We start from the raw sequence: 19358 nt of genomic DNA, 5'->3' as shown, positions 1-19358 counted from the left end.
ATTGTAATTGTATTTTTCTTCTGACTGCTGCATTTCAGTAGTGGTGCAATGCTCCTCCGCCATAGCGAAGGAGCCGCCCAAGGTTTAAGGACATTCTTAGTTGTTGGAACGTCAAGCATCAGAAAAGCACACCTCTCTGGCCGCAGGCAAATGGCGTTGTTGAACAATATATGGGCACCCTGAAGAAAGTGGTTCAGCATAGTGCGCTTGAAGGAATCAATCTCAAGTCTGCTTTGTGTCCAGTCCTTCATGCCTATCGGTCAATTCCCCATTCCATAACAGGCGAAAGCCCTCCCACCTTGCTATTTGGTAGAGCCATTGGGACAAAGCTACCTCAATGGACCATGAGCCGAGTACTAGCCACTGATGAGATTCATTTCATGGGCTCTTCATGCAAAAGAAATGTGAAGGCCTAGACAGATAAGCGCAGTTGTGCTAGGAACACGGTTTTCGAAGGAGGAGACCAAGTCCTAGTCAAACAACAATGGAAACGCAAGCCTGATGCTCCACTTGATGCTGATCCATTGAGAGTCGTGACAAGTAAAGGACGTATGGTGACCTCTCAACGCCCTGGAAAGTCCATTATGAGAGACTCGTCCCATTTCAAACATCTGCCTCAATATTTGTCTGCTCCAGACTCACTAGTGAAGCAAGTCCATTTGAAGGCTCAAGTCCTGCATCTGAGTCTACAGGTACGATGCCAGATGACAGTGCAACTCCTTCACCTCGTACGATTAGATCTGGAAGATTGGTATGAGCACCTCGAACTTTAATGTTTATATGTTGTTCGTATTTTTTATTTAAAAAAAGGGGGAAATGTAGTGTCGTTAGATCATGTGCAGTAAAACCCTTGTGGTCCTAGGCAGACAACTTACATAGTTAGGTAATCACTTGGGAGGTATCTGGGTGTGTCTGGGTGTAGTCAATAAAGTCTATAATGCAGTACATTAAGTTAACTGTTGCAAGCCGAGGAATAAAATACGTGTATTACAGAGCTTCGTGTGTGGCATACTCATTTGTGCACTTCAGCGCTATGGTGGATTCTACAGTAATCTGCAGTAACTAGTGGCTCCACAGAAGAAAGATGGTCCTCCGAGCGACAGAGATTTTTCCTCTATGTACAATGGTGGACAGCGAGTGATACCATGTAGAGTGTTAGTGCTTTAACACCTGATCTGCATAACAGAACAGAAGTGATGTACTAGGGAGTAACAGGAAAAGGCTGGTCTTGCCGAGATGGTGTATAGTGAGAAATAGGGTCCCATTTGCAGGTGGTATCACTACATCTAGATCGGTGCTGTTTCCTTGCCTGTACTGGCTATGCCAATTAAGAGTCTATTCTCAGTTTGTAAGGATTCACTTTTAGGCATCTGAAGGAGTGGTACCACTGCGGATAGCAGTGGTGTAACGCAGACCCCTCATCCCCTGCAGGCTAGGGGACCCCCTAACTCATCCTGGGGCCCTCATTCAGCTGAAGGCTAATAAATATCTTTGAGTTACGGAGAATCAGGACCCCCTCGGTGGGAGGCCCCCTCATTTTATGTTAAGCCATATAGCCTGTTAAAAGCCTGGTCAAAGTGTGCAAGGAACATTCATAGAGCCTCATTGTACATTCTACGCACGTTGTTCCAATTGCCTATTTGCACCACTGGGTCCACCACCAGGCTACATTTGCTTTTTCTAGGACTCAAATAATATACTTTGTAGGCCCTTTCAGGAGACCTTTGGCAACTTCGGTAGAAGCACAAGAAACAACTGAAAGAAAGGAGCCAAATGGTGTGCTTCCATCTCCTAATTGATCAACTTCTTTCCTGTTTCTGGATATTTTTGTTTTAGGGCACATCTGACTTCAACTGTTTATCTTTCTGCCACTTGTTCCCCTGAAAACTGAAGTTAGTATGTTTGTTCCTTAACTGGTGGCTCTTGGACGTTCACCATTCTCGGCTGCTAATGCTGTATATTCCGGGTTTAAAAAAAACATTTTATTTAGGCACATGTAAAATCTATTCATCATGAAGGCAATTTTCAATGAGACGATATTCATTTGTACAGTGAAATATAATATTCACTAGAAATACTTTTAATAGCATATGAACCTTAAATAAAATAGCAAATTGTTTGCAAGCCGTGCAGAAAGAGAGTTGGACAAAATAATCTGCATGTCATTAAGGTTACTGTAAAGACAGTATTGACAGTATTCAGTAGTCCCAAGTAAACTTCATTAAAATCAGCTTTAAATCCAAAGTCAATAGGTTGGGAGGCACCTGCATAAGAAAGCATCCCTTGAGTCGTAGAAGATGAAGTAGGACCAGATGCTCATGCATTTAAAGAACGTAATCTTAATACTCCCCATTTTGTTTTCCCGACTGCCTGCTGCTAGACTCTGACGGGCAATAAATCTACTAACGGCCTACTATGACATGTCTGCTCGTGGGGTATCCTGATTTTAGCAGCCAGAGGCTGTTGGGAGACATTAATAAGGCGAGGTTTCATGCCCTGTGAACCGTCGAAGAACCCCGTAGGGGGTCAAAGAATCCATCCGCAGTCGAATATAAGCGATTTACTCTTGCAGCTGGTTTTAGGTGTCTGATCAGGAAGCTTTGGTTAGCAGGAGCTATGGCCGGCACACAGGTTAGTTATTACTCTCGCTGAAGAGGTGGGATTTTAGCGACTTTCTGAATCTGAGAAAACTACTTTCCAGTCACGCCTGCAGCGGGAAGGCGTTCCACAGAGAAGATTACATTATTAATATGTTCGAACTGCATTTTCGCGTACATTATTTACAATAAAGATTGTTAGTACCTGAAACATCTATTTTCCAGTCAGAGGGTGCGGGGTTGCCTCTCTTCAATGCTGTATCACACGGTATTGAACCTGTGTTCCATTGTTCAATATGGTAACATTGAGTTTCAGCTCCTAATAAATATTCACGGTTGTGATCTGCTTGGGCACTCCCTGAGCCTGAAATGCAGGCCATGCTTGGATGGATGTTGGCTGTAGAAAAGCAAATGAATCATAGAAAGTAAACTCGAAGGGTGATTATTATCCGGGTACCATCTCAACACATCATCAATACTGAAATTTTCAATACACCCTGCACACTGTTTGCAGTAGAATGCTAAACAGAAATATTTGTAATGAATATATTTAGCACTGTTTGCAGTAGAATACTAAACAGCAATACCCCTAGTGAAACTATTTAGCAACAGCACAAAAAGAAAAGCTCAGTCTGTAGAATTGTTAAAGATGTCACAGCAAGAGTATTTCAGTGTCATTCTTCTGTCAACAAAGGAGCTTGAATTCTTGTGAAAAAAACTGATGGAGCACTGAGATGTTCTTGCAGAAAGAATGTAAATTTCTCTTTAAATCTATCATGTCTACATAAACCATCAGTGGATTGTGGTTACATTATTATGGGCTATAAATGTATACAAATAAGCAAAAGAACACCGTGGGGCAACATATTTTTAGTTTATTTCTCTGCTCTCTTGCTTTGGGCCTTTCTTTGTCTTCCTATATCTCTCTGGGTCTCTCTCTTGCTCCTCTGTCTCTCCCTCCATTGATCTCCCTTACTCTTTGTTGTCTCATCTGCCTCATGTTATGTTATGCTTATTTGTATAGCAGGTTGATCACCCATGAGAGTATCCAGGCATTTTTCAGGTGGGTGGGCGGCTGTCTCTCCAGAGAGTTTATTCGAAGAGCCAGGTCTTCAGCTTCTTGCAGAACTTCAGAAGCAATAAGGAGGCTCTGATATGATGTGGGAGCTCTTTCCATGCTTTTGGGAAGATGCAAGAGAAGGCATGGCCTCCGGCTTTGGTTTTGTGGATGCGGGGTATATGAACTAGAGAGAATCCAGCTCAGCTGAAGCGTCTGGAAAGTAAATGCAATTGTACGCAGATGTTGAGGTAGGCTCAGCTCAACCCACAACAGCTGACAGCGGGAGCAAGTGGTTGAAGCTCTCTCAACCCAACATATACTGTCATTTTAGATCAATGTATGGCCAAATGTAGCCAGTTGATCGGGGATTTTGTTGGTATTTGAAAGTCAATTGACACCATGACCAAAGCAAATATCCTTTGGGCATGTCCTTTGAAAAAACGTTTCCTTTCAGTGATTTTTTTCTCCATAGTGGTGCTAATGATTGCCAGGTTGATCAATGTTTCCCTCCCCTGGAACATACCTCATCCCCTCAGCCTGTGGTCATCCCTCCTATTGTAAAGAAAGCTATTGGCAACCCAGACAATCTTACACATTTCACACCTAGCTCTGGACTACCTTGGGTTGCTACTGCACAAGAAACAGTTGTTTCCCTCGAACTCTCTTCTCATCTAGTGGTCTTTAGTGACTTAAGTCAGCTATCAGACGTTGTAGGGGCACTTACTCAACACTACTAAATATTAGGAGAGAAATACTTCACCAGAGACCAATGCATACCCTCAACTCTGGGGTATATATAGGGGGTTGACCCAAACACTAGTCACTGAGACCTGGGTAATCAAAGTACTGAGAAGAAGGAGTCTCAGTGTGAGAGAAATAATTATACTAATTTACTTTGGAAGGAATTCATCAAACAACAATAAATGAAGTCGACATTGTTTTAATTCACAATGAAGAACAGGCACGCTTCCTTGATTTCTTCACCAATCTTTTTGGATACCCTTGTTGTTGAAGACGATTAGCCAGATCTTCTGATTCTTGAAGGTAGTGTTCTTTGTTGGAACAGTTCCTTCGGATGCGAAGAAACTGTCCGAATGGTAAATTATCGCGTAGAGCACGGGGATGATGGCTACTGTATTGTAACAGTGAATTCCTCTCCGCCGGTTTGCGATACAATGTGGTCAGAAGGTTTCCAGATTCTTCATAAATGGTGATATCTAGAAAATTGATTTTCTTGTTGTCTGATTGACTGGTGAACTTTAAATGAGGTGATTGTTGATTCAACCACACAAAGAATGCTGATAATTCCTCCGAGTTGCTGTCCCAGACAAGGAGGATGTCGTCTATGTATCGCATCCAGAGACTGAGTCGGTCTCTGAATGGATTCAGGTTGTTCAGCACAGTATCATTTTCAAATGCCGCCATATACAAAATTGCCACGTCCGGGGCAAATGGGGCCCCCATCGCCACTCCGGAGATCTGAAGGTAAAATTTATTTTTGAAAATGAAGAAGTTTTTGGTCATAGCTATCGTCAGTAGAGCTACAATGTCGACAACATCTCCCTTTACGTCAACTCCATACACATATATGACATTGGTTGCATCATTGGAGTATGACAAATGTATATATCGTTATAGTGAACCATCAGTCCATTGTTCCTTTTTGTATTGTAATTGAAACACGAATGCATTTTTTGATATTGTCTTGATTTTATTGTCACAATCTTATACCACACTATCCCCACACAACCACTCTCCACTTCCCTCCCCCTCCTGGGCACTGTACAACCTACTATATGCTCTGATGAAGTGTTAATATATCAACTATATTGTTCTTCATTGTGAATTAAAACAATGTCGACTTCATTTATTGTTGTTTGATGAATTCCTTCCAAAGTAAATCAGTATAATTATTTCTCTCACACTGAGACTCCTTCTTCTCAGTACCTTCAACTCTGGCATATAACACATTGACCACTGTGACCTTCACAGTGCTTAATTTGAGCGGATGGTTTCCGGGGCTTGGCACTGGCACTTAATTACCAGAACCTGCACTATGACAGCTGCCACATGGTGGCACTGTTTGTGTAATTTAAAGGTGAGCAGAAAAACAGTTGGTTGTTAATTCAATATACATTAAAAACAACTAATACCTGCACCCAAGCCCTTCCTAAATCTTTGGCAGCCTCAACCAGTCTGAATTGTCAACTTGTAGCAGTATGATGGATAGTAGTTGTGCAAGTACAGTGGCAATATGTGGTGCAAACTGTGGTGGCTTCCTGACGAGGGCCCTGGCACGTATTTGCTTATTGCAAATTAAGCACTGCTCCTTCATAATAATCTGAAACACTCAGAAACCTTCAGTAGAACAGCTCTATACTGTTGCCTTTCAGGTCAATTTGGGTCCATTCTTTTCAAGATCCCACAAATTATTTAGATCTACATTATGACCAAGCTTATTAAACATCTACACATCTTACCAAGAAGCTGGATTCCTATAGATATGGATAGCAGACAAAGTCACATCTTGAAGACAAAACTAGAACTATTACAATGCATTCCCATGTGCACTGTTGGATGAAGAAAAACTGGTTATGTCGAATTGGTGAGAAAACCGAAATCCTGCTATGAGGAGGGTCAGTCCTGCTCAGTTGCCATTCTCTTCGGCCAAGTTCCTGGGTTCGCCCCTGCAGGTAGTTGTAAAAGACTGCAGTCTAGATATGTTACATGGAAATTAACTTTCACTCATTCTCTAGGTTATTGCTGTCTAAAAATTCAGTTTCCCGACCTTATGTTTTCTAAGGCAAGTTCCTCCACTCCTTTACCTCTTCAAAAATAATTTCTATAATCTTGAGTGTCGATTTCATGTTTTGAATAATGCAAGAGCCACTATATGGGCCTAGCTGTTTAGTTTGACCATCAGGCGTCAGATGGTAGCTAGTAGATATAAAGTGCTTGGTACCAATTCTTTTATTCAATTCGGTCCAAAAGATGGGTATGAACTGATTGTGTTCTTCTGTCTGTAATAATAACCTCAGGCAGACCATGAAGGTGGACTATGTAAACAATGAATATTCCAGCAAATTCCACTATCAATGCTAGCTTTTTTTAAATGGAATAACATGTCTCATTTTCATAAAATAACTGATCACTGCCAACGCTGTCATAAAATACTGTGATGGAAGTAGGTCGACAATAAAGTCCATAGAGACCATGTTCCGGGGATGATGTGGTGTAGGCAAAGGCTCTTGACCTCAAGCTGCGGTTATTGTATTGTATTGTATCTATACTTATATAGCGCTACTGTCACCCTACGGGTTATGCTTGATGCTTTGGATTTTGCACATATGGAACATCTCTTTAGCTAGTAGTTGATAGTAGTATTAATACCAGACCTTGAAAAGTCTCTAGTGACAAGTTCTGCATTAATCTTTTGACCTGGGGTGACTTGTTGCAGGGGAGCCATGGGCCACTTAAGACATTTGAACTGCACTGCCTTGCTAAGAGGAGGCAAAGCACCATCACAATATAAGACTTTTATGTCTTGACCTTATTTGAGATTCCTGTTCTAACCATTGCTGAACTGGCACTTCTTTTTGAACTTGCCTAAAAAGTTTTAACTATCTTTAGTGCATGTGTCATAGAGGGCTAAGAGAAATGGCACTTCATGCCTCTCTAGTTCAGAGACCTTTTGTAAAGAGAATGCATCAACTTTTACTTGTCGATTGCCACGTCAGTAAGCTTTGATGTAATCAAAGTGACTAAAAAACCTCTGACATGTCTTGAGTTAGCACACTTCATAGTCATTAGATATAACACATGTTTGTGATCTGTCCACACTATCATTTTACTTCAAGCTCCCTACAGGAGAAGAATCCAGTGAGCAAATGCTTCTTTGATGTCTGGCAGTTCTTGATTATAAACTGTGTTGTTTCTTTTCATGTTGGTCAGTGTTTAGGAGGTAAATGCTATTGGAGGTAGGTCATAAGTCTTAGATTATTTTTGTCACTATACTGTCCCAATGGCAAATGATTAAACATCAGTTTCGTTTACAAACTGCAGTAAGTTGTTGGGTTGTCTTACAACTGATGCTGATGTGAAAGTTTCTTTCAGTTGGTTAAAGACTTGTTCCTGGTATTCTACCCATGTCAACGTTACCCCCTTTCTCGTCAGTTGTACAATTGGGAGGATAACTGTTGAAAAATTCAATATTAAGTGTCCATTCCGTAGAGTGGTAAATTCTAACACTGCCTTAGCCTTTCTAGGATCTATCCCAGTCCTCTGCTCAGAGATTTCAAGGCTAAGAAATGAGATGGTAGAGGCTTTGAAAAGACACTTCTCGACTATTGCATACAGAGAACATTTCCTCAATCATGCATACACATCTTGATTGACATAGATGTTCTTCCAGAGTGGATGAGTAAATTATAATATCATCAAAATATACAACCACGTATACATACAAGATGGTTTTAAATATGTTATTTACAAAATGACAAAAAGTTCTGAGGGCATTGTAGAGGCCAAAAGGCATCACTAAATATTCAAAATGAACGTAAAAGGTGTTAATTCAATTTTCCTCTCACAAATCTCAACTAAGTCATATGCCTCTCAAAGATCTAATTAACAGAATTTCTTGGCTAATTATGCTTGGTCAAAAAGTACGAATATGAGGGGGAGAGGACACTGGCTTCATGTGCTTACTGCATGTAACTCTCTGTAGTCAATACATGGTTAATATTCTCCATCCACTTTTCTCCTGTGAATACTACACCAGAACTTCATCCTCCTTTACTGACAATGGCTAAATCTTGCAGTGAGTAATATGTTCCCCTAGCAACAGATCCATCCTCCAGTCATACTCTTGTTGTGAGGGAAGGGAGTTCGCCAAATTCTTGCTGAACACATCTGTGATATCTTGGTACTGTGGTGGATTAATAATCTCTTATTTTTTCTCCTTCTGATGGGCTTCTGAGGAATGTGTCTGCAGAGTGTATATTTTATATAATTTGTAAAGTGCCTGAATCACCCCAAATGGGGTATCTCCTCACTAAGGACATGAGTAGGTATGGGGTGCAAAGTTAAAAAAGCAGAGTTTTGAGTTTTATCCTGAAACCTAGATAGTTAGTGGTAAGACGGATATCGGGAGGCAGTTGATTCCATAGTTTGGGGGCCAGGTAGGAGAAAGATTTTCCTCCCAGTCTGGCTTGCCTGATATGGGGGATGACAAGCGGGCCTTTACCCTTCAGAGCGAAGGGAGCGTGACGGTGTGTATTTAACTAGTTTATCAGCTAGGTAGGCGGGCCCCAGCTGGTTTAGGCCTTTGAACACAATGCAACACATTTTAAAATGAATTATTTTGCGAATAGGTAGCCAGTGAAGTTTGTGCAGCAGGGGAAGTGAAGGAGCACGATAAGGTGCACTGGTTACCAAACGAGCAGCTGTGTTCTGTACCACCTGAAGACTTTGCAAGGCAGATTCCTTGGCAGAGATCAGCAAAGCATTGCAGAAGTCCAAACGACTAAGTACCAGGGCATGGATCAGGGCTTTACGTGTTGATGCAGGGAGAAAATGGAAGACCTTACGAAGGAGGCTAAGGGCATGAAAGCAAGCTCTTTCAGTTACAGCTATATGTTCGTCCATGTTTAAGTCATTATCTATTAGTACCCCAAGATTTTTAACTACTGCCTTGGGAAATGGGGCAGGGCCTAATTCTTCTGGCCACCAGATAGGAGACCAGCTGGTGACAGCATCCTTGAAAAGCATTATTTCCGTGTTTCCTGCGTTCAACTGCAAGAAATTACTGCTCCTCCAAGATGTTATCGCTTTCATACCATCCGCGAACATGCTTTAGATGTGAGGAGTTTCATTCTTGTAAGAAAGAATAAGTTGAGTGTCGTCCGCGTAAGAAATCGGGGTAAACCCGATCTAAGGAGTGCTGAAAGGGGGGCAACGTACACATTAAACTAAGATGGACTTAAACAGGAACCCTGTGGTACCCCTTTGGTTACTGGGGTAGTCTTGGAATTAAATGGTCCAAGATTCACTGTTTGGGTCCTGTCTTTGAGGAAGTCGTGTAACCAGTCTAAACCTGAATTCTGGTAGCCTATAGAGCACAATCTGTCCAGCAGGATCTGGTGTGAGATGGTGTTGAATGCGGCGGACAGGTCAAGCAGTATGAAAATTACTGCTTGGCCAGCGTCCGCCAGCACACGAATGTCATCTGTTACATTAATCAGGGCTAGTTCAGTACTGTGCATGGGGCGGAATCATGACTGACAATGGTCCAGACAGTTGGAAGATTCTATGAAGGCAGAAAGATGAATGCTTTTCCAGCAATTTGCTATAAAGGGGAAGCAGTGAAATGGGGCGGTAGTTGGTTATATCATTAGGAGACAATTTAGGATTTTTCCTGATGGGCATGATCTGAGCATCCTTCCATTCTTTAGGAAGTTTACCATTTTTGATAGAGCAGTTAAGAATAGAACAAAGAGGCTCTGCCACTTAGGCTGCAAGTTTTTTAGCAGTTTTAACAGGAATTAGATCTTTAGGAGAACCTGATTTGGCAGATTTTAGTAGAGATTCAGTATCCTGGATGGTAAGCAGAGGACATTCTTTTAAAGTGAACTGTCCTGAAGAATCCGGGGCAGGGTCAGTCATCAGATTATGATTGATGTTGGTAATGGAGGATGTTATCTTATTATAAATATCCTCTATTTTTTGTGAAAATTGAGCAGCTATATTGTCGCAAAGTAATTGAGTAGGTTCCTCATCTGGATTACAGGCTTTGGGGTTAATGAGGGTATTGAGAATGTGAAAAAGGCTTTTGGAGGTGTTGACTGATTGCTCAAGTTGGGTAGCTATGTGATTTTTCCATGCAGATTTTAGGTTTTTATGGTATATGTCTAGGGCCGCTTTGTACTGTCCCTTGTCTATAGGATCTTTAGTTCCGCGCTATTGTTGTTCCAGCCTTTTACATTTGTATCAAATTAAAGACTAGATTTTCTCAGCTGCTGTTTTCAGAAATCAACGTGCATCACAATAGGTTAAATTAAAAGTTATCTCTTGCATTCTACAGTATAATTTGAGGGCTCTGCTTCCTAAGCCATGTGGTATCAAGTACAATGTAATAAGATGGGGCGTCAATGTGTATCTCTTCTAGCTGTCCTGTCTGAGTAGCCATGACTAAAAAAAAACTCGCAAAACATCTAGCTCTCGGAAGGAGAGCAGTTTGTCAATTCCATAAATCTCTTCTTGTGCTGGTTTTTCCTTAATAGGGATCTGTTGAGCTGCTTGACACTGATTGTCCCTAAACCATCCAAATCTTCTCGAGTCAACCAGGGCAAGGACCATGACCGGTCCTTGACGGATGGTTATCATGAATTGCCAGGAGTAATGTCCTCGGTCTGAAGCAGACACTTTCATAATTTACAAGCCCAGAATTTAGTCTTCAAGGATGCGATGAGTCGTTTCCCTGCAACTGAGGACAACCTCTCACCAAATGTCCTATTTTTCATCAATAAAAACAAAGATCTGATTTTCTTCAACATTCCCTTTCTTCTACTGACAGAGTTTTTTGGGCTGTCCCAATTTGCATGGGTTTTTTCCACAGAAGCTGAATCTTCACTGCAGTAAGTTGATTATTCAGACCAGGGCTGACTAGTATAATTTTGTCCCTTAGATGTGTGAAGTTATTGTTGTGCAGCACGCTGCAATGTTAAATCAATTAATGCTTTGGATATGGTTGGTCTATTTACCACCAATGACACAGCATCATTTAAATCATCTCTATGTCCCTGATTGAATGGTGCAGTTGCAGACTCATATGACCAGGTAGATTCAAAGCCAGTTGAAAATAGCTGATGTAATTCACTAGCTCCTGACTGCCTCATTTGAGAATTAACAAACCTATATGAACCAACCAGGTTTGCGTGCCTCTTTAAAAAATTAGCAGTGTAATGGATCAAGAATTGAGTCCACTAGATAACAAAGAACGCTGATTCAATATAAATTGTGTTGTCCACATCAAAACATCTTTAGTATGATACGAGAGCAAAAAAAATAACTTTGAAGGAATCTATGATAAATAATTATGGTCTCACAAAAGAATTGCAATTGACATTGGTCAATAAAGGTTTGACATTTTTTCAGATGCCCTCTGAATTTTTCAGGTGGCGATAAAGGGAAATTAGGAGTGACCACTGAACCGTAATCCATAGACTTGTCATTACATGGTGAAGCCGGTGAAGGCAGTGTGGTACTACCTGCGCTAGGTGCTAATTGATTCAAGTGATTAAACAAAAATATTTTGCTCCTGCCTAGAAAACACAACCTCCTCATGGATCTTAGTAGTAATGTGGGCCATCATTTCTCTGGGATTTCCAGACAGGTCAATTTGTTGGCTCGGCAACCTAGGGCCAGACTGAGACCCCAAAACAGCCCTGGCAATTTTGTCAGGCTAGCCCCTGGGGGAGCGCAAGTGTCGCAAGTGTACATCACTGCTTTTGTTACTGCAGGACCGCTGCAAAACTGGCCCCCAGTAAGAAAACCAGCCTCGCCCTTCCAACCTCCAGGGGAAACACCCGATGCCCGCTACAGATAGTCCGCTCTGCAGGAAACGGTCAGGTTTCAGAATTGAACACCTGCTGAAAGTCCCTGCTGTCTCTGAATATGTGTGCTGGTGAACAGAATGGATCATATCACCAGGGCCAGACTGGCCGTAGTGGGCACCGGGCATTTTCCAGGTGGGCCGGAAGTGGGGGGTGGTTTTGGACCGATGGGGAGCGTTTTTGTTACAGGGTGTCGGTTTTGCATATCGGCCCCGGTAACAAAAGCGGCACCAGTGTAGCAGGAGCAATGTTTCCACCAGCCCCCGTCCCCCAGGAACTGGTCAGAGTTGATTGTCCGAGCTGGTTTACATTCCCAGTCCGGCCGTGCATATCACCAGACACCGAAACCGTGGGAGAAACAGGGATAGGGAATGACAGAGTAGTCTTGGACTGGAACCTATTCTCTTGGAATTTGTCTAATTTATCTTGCTTTCCCTTGAAGTAGTACCTTATGTGTGTTGTGATAAGCCATTCTCTGTGTTGTTGATTTGTCAAAGAGTAAATCCAATATGGAGTTGAAATCACTTTAATTTCAGGGTTTCCTTTGCGATTCTGATATTGTTGTGAGCAATTCATCAGAAAAAAAAAATTTCGCTTTCGACTGACGGGTATGATGGTGAATAGTGAATTCAGTGCACCTGTGAAACCTTAAAATCTGCCCTCTACATATCTATGAACGTCGCATAGTTTGAAGTCTGTGGCCTGTCTTAGTATAACCCCACTTCCCTGGCCTCGCAGGAAAAAGATAAATGGTAGCGTAGATGGAAGCATTATTAATGAAGTTTCATGCTATCTTTTCTCACTAAATGTGTCTCCTGTAGGACTGTGATGGTAGCCTCAAGATTTGGCAAGTTTCAATGAGTTAATGGTACCATTTCTCAAATTTAGGGGGTTTATAGGATGTCTTATCAACCTGCGATAAAGTGTGGTACCCATGCATGTGTAAGGAATTGTGGCTATCGCTGTGAAAACGCACCACGTAAAACGCAAAGATTCAGAAGTATGAAGAGGTTAATAAAGGCCTCTCATGTATAGCAAAACAATTTCAATTAAGGTGTTGAGGTCTCAAATGAAAGCATAAATATAGTAAGCATGTATAGTAAGTAAGTAAGTAAGATTTATTGTACAGTTAATAAAAACTCACAATGTTAAACATACAAATGTGTAAAAAAAAAAAGCAATCAAGGTTGCAGTTAAAATATAAAAAGCAAGGGGGCTTGCTTGTTGAGATCATAAAAAGTCACAATGTGTATTATTCGAAACCATAGGGATTAAGGAAACAATGTGCTCCAAGGGGCTTAGCTCAGCGTTGAGTTGGCTAGTGCTTAGTGTGAGCCAGATGTCTGGATCGTAAGCCTTCTGGCCACTATGTCAAAGAATTTAGTTAGTCTACAGTTTAACTGAGTCTCCTCAGGGTTAAAGCACAGCATCACAGCCTGCCTGCAACTTGTTATGCCCTTCTGGTTCCATACGGCCCGGAGTAGGGATCGTCTTATCTCCATAGCATGTATACACGCTTAATTTTTTAAAACGGGAAATGTGGCCACGCTTTTGCCTCCAGCATTAATAACCCTATTGCGAAAAATATTCTTGTGGAAGCTAGGGTATCATTGGAAGCTTAGTCTCAGGACTTTAAGAAAAAAAAAACTATTATTCTTATCATTACCTAATTACTAGAGGTTTTGCTGTAGGTCAAAGGAACGTGTGTGCTGCGCCAGGTAGATGCCATTATCAATGAGGGTTTTCTGGCGGGTACCTTTTTGCTGAAGCCTCTCATTTCTTAAATTTTGTTCAGCTTCTGCCTCCTGACAAAGTTGTTTACACTCCTTTATTTTCATGTGTTTTTGGTTAGACGCGGAGATTGTGAGTTAATATTAAAGAGGCAACAAAAGGTCTGCTTAATGACCATGAAACTTTCTGCTGATCTAGGGAGTGATGAGGTGCTACATTTCCCTACTGTGCCTTTAATGGCTCCATTGGCACGTTAAAAGAGTTTGTCAACACTGATTCTTGTGGTACCACTCCAAAACTGATTCCATAAAGAACCTCACTGGGGTATGGAGGGGATGCCACTGAGGGCAGCGATACACAGTGGATTGAGATTCCAATGCGAAGTGAAATTCCCTGTGATACTGCATCCCGTGACACAGGTCTTTTAGACGTGGCCGTGGAAGATGCAGCACACCTGATGTAAAGTTCCATATTTCTTTGGTAATATTTACACTGGGGTCTAATGGCTTCTATACTTCTTGCTGTTTATGACTTCTGTTGAGACAAAGGGGCAAGTGAGCCTCGCCGCGGTCATCCTTCTCCCCATTAGCTTGTGACTCCCCTCGTCCCATGCTCGATGACATAGATGGTGTAAGAGCTTTGTTTTATTTGATGCAATCACAGGGTCATTACCAAAAAATGTTTTTTTAATTTAAAAGGTGCGCACTGCTCACTGGACTCTTCCTCCAGGCTCCAACTCCCCAGCAGCTTCTTAACATCCCTAACGTGTGATAAAGGCCTCCTTAACAATGGTATATGTAAATTGCTCTCAATGCCTCGTTATCAATGCACGTGGTGAATTACCCTATTAGTCAGGCAGGCTTTTGGGATGTTTCCAGAGTGTAGCCCACTGCTGTGATAAATTTCTATTATAATTTTAATACACTTTTATGGCCTTATCACACCGAATACAAATGGGAAAATTGTGTAGCTCACCCTACTTAAAAAAAAAAATCGTTCTGATTGTTTTGTGCCTCTAGCTGAACAAATAGACTGGCGCCACTGACTGGACCTTTCCTGCCTCAGTTTGCCGCATTCGCATCTGTGGTGCCAGAAAGGCGATCAAATATAGTCATAATTTGTTCAACACGCACCTCGGGCTCGGTCTCCGGTCTCTTGAGTGGACCCGTTTCCTTCACTTGAATTCATTGGCAGTTGGGAAAGTGTTGTCTGCATCTGCCCCCATCCAAGGCAGGACTTGAAACCACCTGAAATGCCTCCTTGTGGTGAACCTGTAATCCTATTGGTTACACCTGTCCCCGGGGTGTCAGTGTGATACCCAGTGTAGAGAGGTCAGCAGCAGCCCACATTTTTCTTTCACTGTTACTCTTAGTTGAAACAGTTTTGTCTCAGGCTCACTGCTAAAATCTAAAGGCAGGAAAATATGTTTTGCAAACTACTTTTTCATGTGTGCCTACTGTAAGAGGAGATCTTTCATTAGCGGATGTGTGTAAGATTTGCGTGAAACAGAAGGTTGCCAAGGGAGACGCATTCCTTGTATGGCTTTCGTCACTAACACCTGTCATTTCTCTTCGGTGATTTATCTCGGCTTTTGTACACTTTTAAAGTGTGAAAACTACTTTTGGGGCGACTGGCTTTTGCGAGGCCTCCGATAATTACTTGGGATAAATTCTATTGGTTATTGTTCCTCCTGTGATAGAATAAATAATTAAATATGTCGGTGAAGAAAATAACTGTGAATATTAAGCAGGGTATGGCAATGTAATGTGTATTTGTATTGTGAAATACAGTGTAGGGATTTGGTTACTAATCTTTTAGCCAAGTACAGGCTGTTCTGCCTAGGTGGCATCTTTGTAAATAATGAGCACTTTAATAAACTTAAAGGCTAAATTATTTTCTTAAATTAATGCTATGGTGTATTGGTCTGATACTTTGACTTATTGCATGGACACCCAGGCAGAAAATAATCTGTAAAAGTAGACAAATTGCATTACTTTTGGGATTTTACTCATTATGCTAGTCTTGTGTTTGAAACCTATGAGCCAACATTGATTTTACTCCACTTGTTTAGAAATCTGGTTACTAACTCCTTCTCTTAAACATGAGGTCTCTTTTGCATGATGGGCACGTTTTAGATTTACAAAGATATTTATGCACCAAATCTTCATTTACGTGCTCAAATTTCTCCTATAACGAGCATAAGCACGCTTGAGATTTCCAAAACATAAACTTACTCACATAAACAGATTTACACATCAGTGTGGAGTAAATGTATGTTTGAGCAAATCTGCTCACAGGAGCAAGTTTTGGACGTTGGGGATGGGTGTGGTGTTGGCCTGCGGAAGGGAAACACACGTGGCGGAGGGCTTGGTGCCGTACAGGAACGCAAACAGGGCACGCGCGTTATGTCTTGTGGTGGCCAGTGAACTAACCATGCACATGGCTCTTTATTAACTTGTGACACGCTGCACTGGCGTACGCCAGCACAGCCTATTAAACTTACACATGGGGGGGGCATTACATGAGCGGGTCCCACCACGCGGGAAGAGTTGGTCTCGTCCTAATGCCTCACAACATTACATTCCTCATATACCAGGAAATTATAAAAGTTAAACTTAACAACACATTTGTAATTTCAGCGAACAATGCACTCATAGTCCATGACTCAAAATGTCTGTGTGGTTACAATAAGAAAAAGGAACAGTCTTACTTGTTCGCCGGTGGCAGGTGTGCCCACCCCGCTTGCCGTTTCAGCGGCTTGCCTCTCTGGTCGATGTGGATCATTCGGGCACAAAATCTTGGTATCGTCGCAACGGCTTTGGGTGTGGCCTTAGGGCGTACTGACTCTGCCTACCCCTGAGCAATGGAGTGGGTGATGGCAGCCACGGGTTGCTGGTTCCGATGGGCTCAGTATTCTCGCTTTCACTGGTCAAGAGTCCGAGACTCGAATCTTGAAGGATGTCAATGGATGGCGTCCTGCTGGCGTCTCCTGCTGCTGTCTCGGTTGGTTCTGCGGCAGTCGCTCCTGTCGGTTCTCCACTGGGGGTGGGATGGTCTCCATGTGGTGATCTGATATCAGGGAAGTCTTTAATGCTGTCTCTGGGGACTCTCTTGAACTGTGACACGTTTCTTGTTACAGTCTCCTGGCCTCTTTTGCCTGTGACGTGGGTGCCTTTGATGTTGATCACGACCCACGAGTCCAGTTTTGAAAGGTAGCCGGAACATTCCTCTAGGGTGGCGATCTTGTACCAGCACTTGGTCTCCTAACTGGATCGAGGTTTCTTTGACATGCCTCCTCCGGGAAGCTTTGTCATTGGTGGCGGCTCTTCTGGCATCCGATTGATTTTGCGGATTTGGGGTGTCCTCCCAAAAAGGATGATGCAGGATGGTGTTCATCTCAATCCGGCCGAGGCTTAGTCTGCTCAGGGAGATGCCGGTAGTCCAGTGAGGGGTTAGCCGGTACTCACGGAGGAACTGGTACATGGCCTGTTCCAGATTGCGATCCTCTGCAACGGCAATCTGAATGGTCTTATTCAGGGCCCTCACTTGGCGCTCCACCTCTCCATTGGCTTGAGGCCAGCACAGGGTTATTCGGTGATGCTTGATGTGGTTGGAGGCTAAGTAGCTGGTCAGCTGAACGCTCTTGAATGGGCGTCTGTTGTCAGTGCGAATTTCCTTGAACAGTCCATAGGTCACCATGATCTTTTCTAGTTTCAGAATCACTTCCGCCGCAGACGTGGTGTGCACGATTTCCACTTCCAGGTATCATGAGAAGTCATCCACCACCACCATGTGTGAGCCTCCTGGGAGGCTGCCAAAATCTGCGCTCACTCTTTCCCACGGGGCGCCGGTGGGGTTTCAGTGATGATCGGGAGTGATGTGGTGTGAGATAGGCAGCATGCGGAGCAGTCGATGGGCTGCGCACACACGGAGGGGTTGTGGCAGCTAGGCGGGCACTCTCCGTCTGGAGGAGGTATGCGAGGCAGATCACGGGGCGTAATGGCCGTGCAGGCTGTGAAGTACTGGGTTTTTTAAGAACCCAGCGGTGCCAGGGAACACACCCAAAGACTTCGAGTTCTCCTGTCTCAGACTACAGAAACGCAGAGACTTCTTGGTGACTTCAAAGATCAAATTTATTGGCTGCAGCCAGTAACAGGTATCCTAGAAGTACAACACGGTGTATATTCTCAGGAGACTGCTCAACTTACAAAGCCAGCCATCCCTTTTTATACAAAATATTATGCTTTAGGCAAACATTCCTTATTTTACAGTTGACCATTCACATATTTCTACGACAAAGAAAAGCAGATTCATGATGACAAGCCCATTTTCAGTTTGTCCAGCCCATAATCAATTACCCGGCAAGGCCCAACACTTTCCATCAGATATCGGACGGACCCCTAATAAAATCGGGCACCTGCTCATCATAAAGCAGGCCATAAAGAAAGGGACAGGTGTGAGTAAGATTAGACATAGTTGTGTGCAATGAAGGGTTTATGGTATGCTGTGTCTTGATCCTAATCTCGACCGGCCACTGGGAAAGGAACTGGCCGAACAGGTTTGGCTTCGGGCAGTGGAGTCAGCTTGCCCAGGTCACACAGAAGTCAGCAAAAAGGTGTACGTGTCCCAAAAGATTCATTTGGCCTTAATCATCGGCCTATGTGAGGGCAACCACAAGATGGCTGCCAAGCACAAAAATGGAACCCGAGCGTTCAGGACGGAATCCCTGATTTCAGGGTGGTCTCGCCACTCGAATACGACGAAAATGCTTGTATATAGTATACTCGTCATTCTCGGTCTGCTGATACCAAAATCGTCATGATACGGCGATGTTTATGACACGAGTCCAGAATTTCAGTACCACAGACCCTCCTTTTGCCCTTACATAGGCAATTAACCTACACCCACGCTAATCTGAGTCCAGGTCTATATTCATAAAATCATTGAGATGTTGCTGTAGCATCATCCTATTACTTAGCTCATTTCTCGATATAGGTTTCCTTACACATAATGCAGCACAGAGGCCACATATAGCAGGAGCACACTGTACGCATAGACAGAACAGGAAAAGAATGGCTAAGATCATCGCAATGACCATCAGAATCTTCCATCCCCAGGCGGATAACAGTTCCCAGAACCACACCATCAACGACCAATCTCCGTTATCCACATGAATAGATTCAGAGATCTTATGTAGTTTGGAAATGGCCTGGTACACTGTTGGAGCATTATCTGGAATGAAAACACAGCAACTTGATTGGATCACTTTACATACCCCACCTCGGTCTGCAAGTATGACATCTAACGCAACTCTGTTCTGAAGAGTCATAAGACGATCCGACTGGAGCTCAGCAGTCAAGT

Source organism: Lissotriton helveticus, chromosome 3_1, assembly GCF_964261635.1.
Source record: "Lissotriton helveticus chromosome 3_1, aLisHel1.1, whole genome shotgun sequence".
NCBI classification, from domain to species: Eukaryota; Metazoa; Chordata; class Amphibia; order Caudata; family Salamandridae; genus Lissotriton; species Lissotriton helveticus.
The sequence above is the reverse complement of the archived record's forward strand: the minus strand, read 5'-3'. Positions refer to the sequence as shown.